A 6,505-nucleotide genomic window follows, 5' to 3' on the forward strand; every position below is an offset into this window, starting at 1 on the left:
CCCTATTTAATAAATGGTGCTGGGAAAACTGACTAGCTATATACAGAAAGCTTAAACTGGATCCATTCCTTATATCTTATACAAAAATTAATTCAAGATGTATTAAAGACTCCTCTGCCTGGTCTTAAAAGCAGCTATTCCTTATGGGCCTGTCCTCTAGGATCCTTTACATACTCTCCCTTTGTGGCCTCTTCTACTTGCATGCCATCAGTTAACAACCTTGCAGAGATTCCCCAAATAGCCATTGTAGCCCCAAACTCTCTCCTGAGCTCTGGCCAGCAGTCTCCACCCGTCCTCCCAACCTGCTGCTGTCTTAGATGGGTCACTGCTCTGTGAGTAGCACCCCAGCGATAGCCAAGAGAGGCCTGTCCTGCTCGGTGCCTCCCTCTTCCCTTTTCTGCACCCTCCACCCCTATTCAATTCAACCCTCAAACTCCTCCATCTTATTTCCTCTTCTTCCCTGCTGCCTTGCGGTCGTCTTGTTCAGGTGCAGACTGTCTCTCTCCTGAGTTATTCCAAGTGGCTCCCACCAGACTCCCTGCTACCAGTTTTATTGTCTCCAATGCAGTCCTCTCATTGACAACAAAAGTGAACTTTCTATAAAGACAAGCCTGATCACGCCCCCTCCCTGCCTAATGTTTTCAGTGGCTGCTGACTGCCCTTAGGAAACAGCCCCATCTGGCTCAGAGGACCTTTGTCGACCTGCTGGTGCTCCCCCAGCCCCTGGCCCACCTTCTGCAAGTCACTCACTGCTGAACTGCTCCCTGTGCACAGAGACCCTGAACTGCTCTCACAGTGGAGCCCTGCAGGTTCTCTGTGTCTGAGGAACTGCACACAATGTGTTTCTCTCCTTGATGGACTTCTCTCCATTTGGGCCACAGCAGAGCCTTTCCTAACATTCTGGACTAGGGTAGTTGGGTTGGCTCAGGGCTTGCTTGAGGCTGATATCACCCTTGCAGGACTGCCTGTCTAGTGTCTCTTCTATCTGATAGGGCAAGAGTTCTGGGAAGCCAGTGTCTGAGTCTGGTTTCAGTTTTGTTTTTACCTTTTCTCATCTGTATCTGCAAGTCACAGATGTATTAGGAATAGTAAATTAGAGTCTGGATTTGAATCCAGGTCCATTTGACTCTCAATTTGTGTTTCCTTTACCATGTTCCTGTTTTCTCTAAGTTAACTTCACACTAATTGGAAAAGTGAAATCTTTTTTCTGAGTACTATCCAGAAGGGAGATTAATTGTCTTTTATAGATTTTTTTTTCCCAGATATTCTGCTTGTAGACTTTGACTAATATAGCTCTATCTTGTGTCCTTTCCTTTCCTTTCCTCCTTTCCTTTCCTTTTCTTCTTTTCTTTTCTTTTCATTGTGTGTGGGGCAGGTATATGCTATAGAAATGAATTCTTGAGGCCATTTTGCATCTCACATGTGAGTGCCTAGTCTCAGCTGTCCTACCAGAGACCCCTTGAGTGTCAACCCTAGTGATATGGACAGGAGACAGGGAAATACTGGATAGAAGAAAGCAGTTCCCTGGCAAAGTGCCCACCCCCAAGCTTGGAAACCCATGGCCCTAAATGAGAACAGGCATTCCTATTTTTGCTCCCAAAAATAGGAAAAAGAAAGTTGTCTTTTGGCCTGCCATGTCCCCTTCCTGTACTCATATAAACCCCAAACCCCAAACCCCGGGTTCCATGAGGGGACAAACAGAAGAGCAGAAGAATGGCAGAACGGTGCAGCATAGAGAAGAGAAGGAGCGTCTGAATGCTGAGGGGAGTTTGGCTGGGGACACGGGGAGAGAAGATTGGTCATGGGGCAGCCAAACCCCAGGGGAAGATCATCTTCCCACTCCATCCCCTTTCCAGCTCCTCATCCATCCCACTGAGAGCCACCTCACCACTCAATTAAAAACCCCACGTTCATCTCTGAGTCTATGTGTGACTTGATTCTTCCTGGACACTGAACAAGGACTCAGGTACCAAGAGGGCACTGAGCTGGTTAACATGTAAGTCACCTGCGAACTGCAAAGCTAAAAGAGTGCACTGTAACACATGCCCACTTAGGCTTCAGGAGTTTCAGCCTACCACCCCTGGATGCCGCTGTGGGGTCAGAGCCCAGGGGCTCTTACCCTGGCTCCTGCACCTGCCCGTCTGTGTGCTCCCCCTCCCATAGGGGTTGGAGTGCACATGGTGGCCAAATAGACGAGCCACATCCCTGTCACATGTCCTGCAAAGTGGGTCAGGGAACTCCCCCATTTCACTAGTCCTTCTTTCTGCCCCTTTTCCTCTCCAACAAGTTGAAAGAAACAATCATGAACCAGGGAAAGCTCAGCAGACAGCAGGCACCGGTGTGCATTGGTGAGAAAGCAACTGCTTGCAGAAGGAAGAAGGTGGTCCATAGAACAGCTGCAGCAGATTCTAAAAAACTTTAGCTCTCCTTAAGGAAGTTAGGGGTAAACACTATCTCTGGTACTGAAGAGGTGAATGTATTTACAAACCGATGAACAGCAATCCATTTTAGCAACCCTAAAGGTCAGGTACCTCTGCGAACACTTTCACCATGACAGGCCATGCTGGGACAAAGCTGCTGAAAGAAATGCTACCTGCTGGTTTATCATTATAAACCAGCTTGGTGCAGTCTGACTAGTTTAAAGAGACTGGCTGGAGTTCCGCTAAACTATCTGTAGATGGAAAAGCACTACTTGCTGCTGGAGAGAATGATGATGATGGTGAGAATGAAGTTCCCGATCTTGTGGAGAATTTTGATGAGGCTTCCAAGAATGAGGTGAAGTGAATTGAGTCAACTTCTGAAGAAAATAGAAGTTGCAGAAGTTACTGGGAGCTGCTATTTTAAATTATGACTGCTTTTCAAAATTGTCTTCTTTATGGATCTCATAAAAACTAAATCACTAACATTTTTAAACCCAAGTCCCTTAGATACTTCAGCTGTTTTTAGTTTTTGCTTATACACAATTCATTCTTTGCAGCTAATTAAGCTGAAAAAAACCTGGGAATAAAGTTTGAAACAAAGATTAATAGAGTTCTTTGTCTAATTAAAAAAAAAAGAAGTGAGTTCTTGAGTGTGAAGAGTGTTTTAGTTTTCGTGGTCTCTGCTCATTTTCAGTGCCAGCCTCACTTTCGTCCATCCTTGATTCTGGGGTGCTGGTGTGTCCTTTGAAGGTTGTCTGTAGGTTGAAGCTCAACTTGGGGCTGAAGCTCTGAGTCTCAGGGTTCAGCAAGGTGGCTCTGAGGACTCGTTCTCTGGCTCTGCAGCCTCTGCGACAGTGCTTCAGCTCCCTCCCTGTCACTATCCAGAAGAGCCACAGATATCCTGGGGCCGTGGTGGAACAGCTTTGGGAGGAAAATGAGATTTTCCTTCCATGCGAGCGAGTGTCTGTGTCAGCCTGCGGAGTTCCCTTTGTTGTGCCTGGAAGTACTGAACACTCGCTCTTATCTTGCCTTCACCAGCCTAGACAGGAGCCTGCACAGGGCCAGTGGGGAGATGGCAGCAAGAGGGAAAAGCACCGTGACCACTAGCTGACTGTGTGAATATGCTCTTTATTCTGCTGTAAAGGTGATGGTGTTGGTGTCCTAGATGCTTCACCAAAATATCCAGCTAGGAAGTGAGAAATATACCCAATTTTCAAGAGCTTATTAAATTAATATCACTTGAATGTACGGATTACTCAAATGAGACTTCATCTATATGCTGCTCAAGAATATCAGGATAGCACATTTCTTTTTAAAATTTTGGTTAATAAAAATAAAAATACTATTCTCAAAAAAGAGCATACTTATTCACATGTGATTCATATAAATAACACCACAATTATGCCAATAAGTCTGATTTATAAATAGTATCTATTTACAAATAACAGCTGACAGTAAAGCAGGAAGCTGGGAAAATAAACATAAATGAAAACCCTTCCAAAAACATTTTCAAAGTGTAATAAAAAATTACTGAGTATTAAACACAGCTTTAAAAATACAGTTCAGACATAAAGAATAAAATGTCATATAAGTTGTTTTTTAAGAACAATTTGCTTCTGTATAAAACTTCTCCCAAACTCAGGAAGTCTGATTTTTTTAACACAAATGACAGTTCAGGATCCTGGTGAATTGAAAATATCCGGCCGGGCGCGGTGGCTCAGGCCTGTAATCCCAGCACTTTGGGAGGCCGAGGCGGGCGGATCACGAGGTCAGGAGATCCAGAGCATCCTGGCTAACATGGTGAAACCCCGTCTCTACTAAAAAAATACAAAAAAATTAGCCGGGCGCTGTGGCGGGCGCCTGTAGTCCCAGCTACTCTGGAGGCTGAGGCAGGAGAATGGCGTAAACCCGGGAGGCGGAGCTTGCAGTGAGCCGAGATCGCACCACTGCACTCCAGCCTGGGCGACAGAGCGAGACTCTGTAAAAAAAAAAAAAAAAAAGGAAAATATCCAGCTTTTAAACTATGAAATCAGCGGAGGAGCTCATGCAGATGATCAGCATGAGCGTACCTAACACATCACAGCCGGGGCCAAGAGGCAGTCCTCGGGGCATACGAGCTGTCACAGTGGAAACTGTGAAACAAGATACTTCAAGCAGATGTGTCCATCTTTGAGTTTTATAGCACAGGGAATGAGATGTCACAGCATACTTTTCAAAAGAATTCTATGAAAACTATAACTGAAGCAAATGTGACTAGTAAGCAATGAGAAGTGTGCCCCTTTAGGGCAATGTATGAAAATGCCGTTAGAGGCCGACTATGAAGTTCCAGCCACGGTTGGTATTTCTTGGTTCACTTTGCAAGGCTACTATCTTTTTTGAGAAGAAAACCAAAAAGAATAATGCTGGAAAATGTGTACAGATAACTTTTACCTTTTTCACCCAACCTCCAGTGTAGCCCTTTGGCTTTACGTTGGTGCTCCCCAATCCTTGTCACTCACTAAAGGGTGGAGAGCTTCCCTGCTGGGTCCAGGGCTAAAGATGGAAGTCCTGCACAATCTCCCAGCTCCTCCACTCCAGTCCCTGGCCCCCACATGGAAGGTGTTCTCCCTCCTTCCAGACCCCTGAGGCTGCCTGTGGCTGTAGTGTTGGGGTCTGCTTGGGACAATCAATTCCAGGCCTTGCTTTCCTTCCTGGGTACTTGCCCGTGCTCCTGTTCCTTCCAACCAGGCCTGCCTCCTCAGACAGCTGTGTCAAAAGCAAGACATTTAAGAGAAGTGGTGACCGCTCTCTGCTTTCTCTTGATTAGAGAAGAATTTAGTACAAGTTGTAGTAATTAAAAAAAAAAATTCTAGCTCATTTGCTCAAAGGACAACGGTTTAAAAGAAAACATATTCAGCATGACTCACTTTGCTTTCAGGTGACAATAAGTTTTTGGAACCCCCCCTTATAATTAGCCAGTGAGTGGCAGCTGACTCTGGTGGTGGCTTGCCCAGCATCCATTCTTGTTCCCTTTTGCTGACAGAATCCTGCAGGGTGACGCTGCCTGACCACAAATACTCATCTTCTCTCCCTCTCCTGCTGCTGCAGAGGCCGGAAGGGTCTGGCCGGTGAGGACTATCCTGGCCCCACTCATGGGCACTGTTTCCTTTTCCCTGAGCCTCTCCTCTGATTCCAGCTGCCCTGTGGTCTCTGATCACGCACAAGCACTGATTATGCAGGGACAACCTTGCAGCTTGTGCTTCCAGCCCAGGTCATGGCTTTTATTTTCTGCTGTGTGGCTTCTCAGATCCTGCAACATGGGTAGCCCACACTAGAGATGTCGGATGTTAGCACTCATGGAGCACCTGTGACTGATGGGATGGCAGAAAGAGACAGATGTGTCCCCTTTTATCCACCAGAACTTTCAGGTCGAAGTTCTGAGAAGCATTTGGAAGACTCTGCAGTTCTTTTGCAAGTCATCTATGGCGCTGGGCAGTGTGTCCTTAGAATGGGTTTTCCTCCTTTCCAGATTTCTTCATTCCTCACACCTGCTCCCTGTCACATTCCTATGTAAACTCCCTGCAGCTATGTCTTTATCTCAAGTTCTGCTTTCAGAGAAACTATACTATTACAAGATACCTGCAAAAGCAGGAATCAAAGGCATCTTTTTAAAAGGGAGAGACAGTTAGAATAGGTAAGCCCCTTCTTTCTCATTCCCACTGGTAAAGACAAAAGTTATTTTGTCAAGATGAGTGTGAAGGCCACATGCTAAGGGTAATAAAGCACAAAGTCCTTGTTGACACAGCTGAGCAACTGCAGCCACCTAGACAACCTCCTCTGGTCTTGTATGGCGCAAATAGCTCATCTGTTTGGGTCTGATTAGGGTTTTCTGCTATTTGCAGCCCAAATCATTCCTAACTGATAGAGTAGAAAACAACAACAACAAAAGAGTACTTGGATTTACAAATCTTAGGGTAGCAATTAGAGTCTTGCCTTTTGAAAAATCTTGCATCTCTTCCCCTTGCTTGCTGTGAGGGGCCCGAGGGAGCCTTCTCTGCTCTTCCTGACGATTATAGGAGCTAGGGGTGCAATCATTTTCCACCTGC

At 45.8% G+C, this 6,505-nt stretch overlaps 1 pseudogene; it reads left to right on the forward strand.

Moving 5' to 3' along the window:
- The window catches only part of LOC105508717, a 5,950-nt pseudogene extending 3,166 nt beyond the window's left edge, over positions 1-2,784 (forward strand).
- The last annotated feature ends 3,721 nt before the right edge of the window (positions 2,785-6,505 follow it).

Source organism: Colobus angolensis, unplaced genomic scaffold (genome assembly GCF_000951035.1).
Source record: "Colobus angolensis palliatus isolate OR3802 unplaced genomic scaffold, Cang.pa_1.0 Scaffold166, whole genome shotgun sequence".
NCBI classification, from domain to species: domain Eukaryota; kingdom Metazoa; phylum Chordata; class Mammalia; order Primates; family Cercopithecidae; genus Colobus; species Colobus angolensis.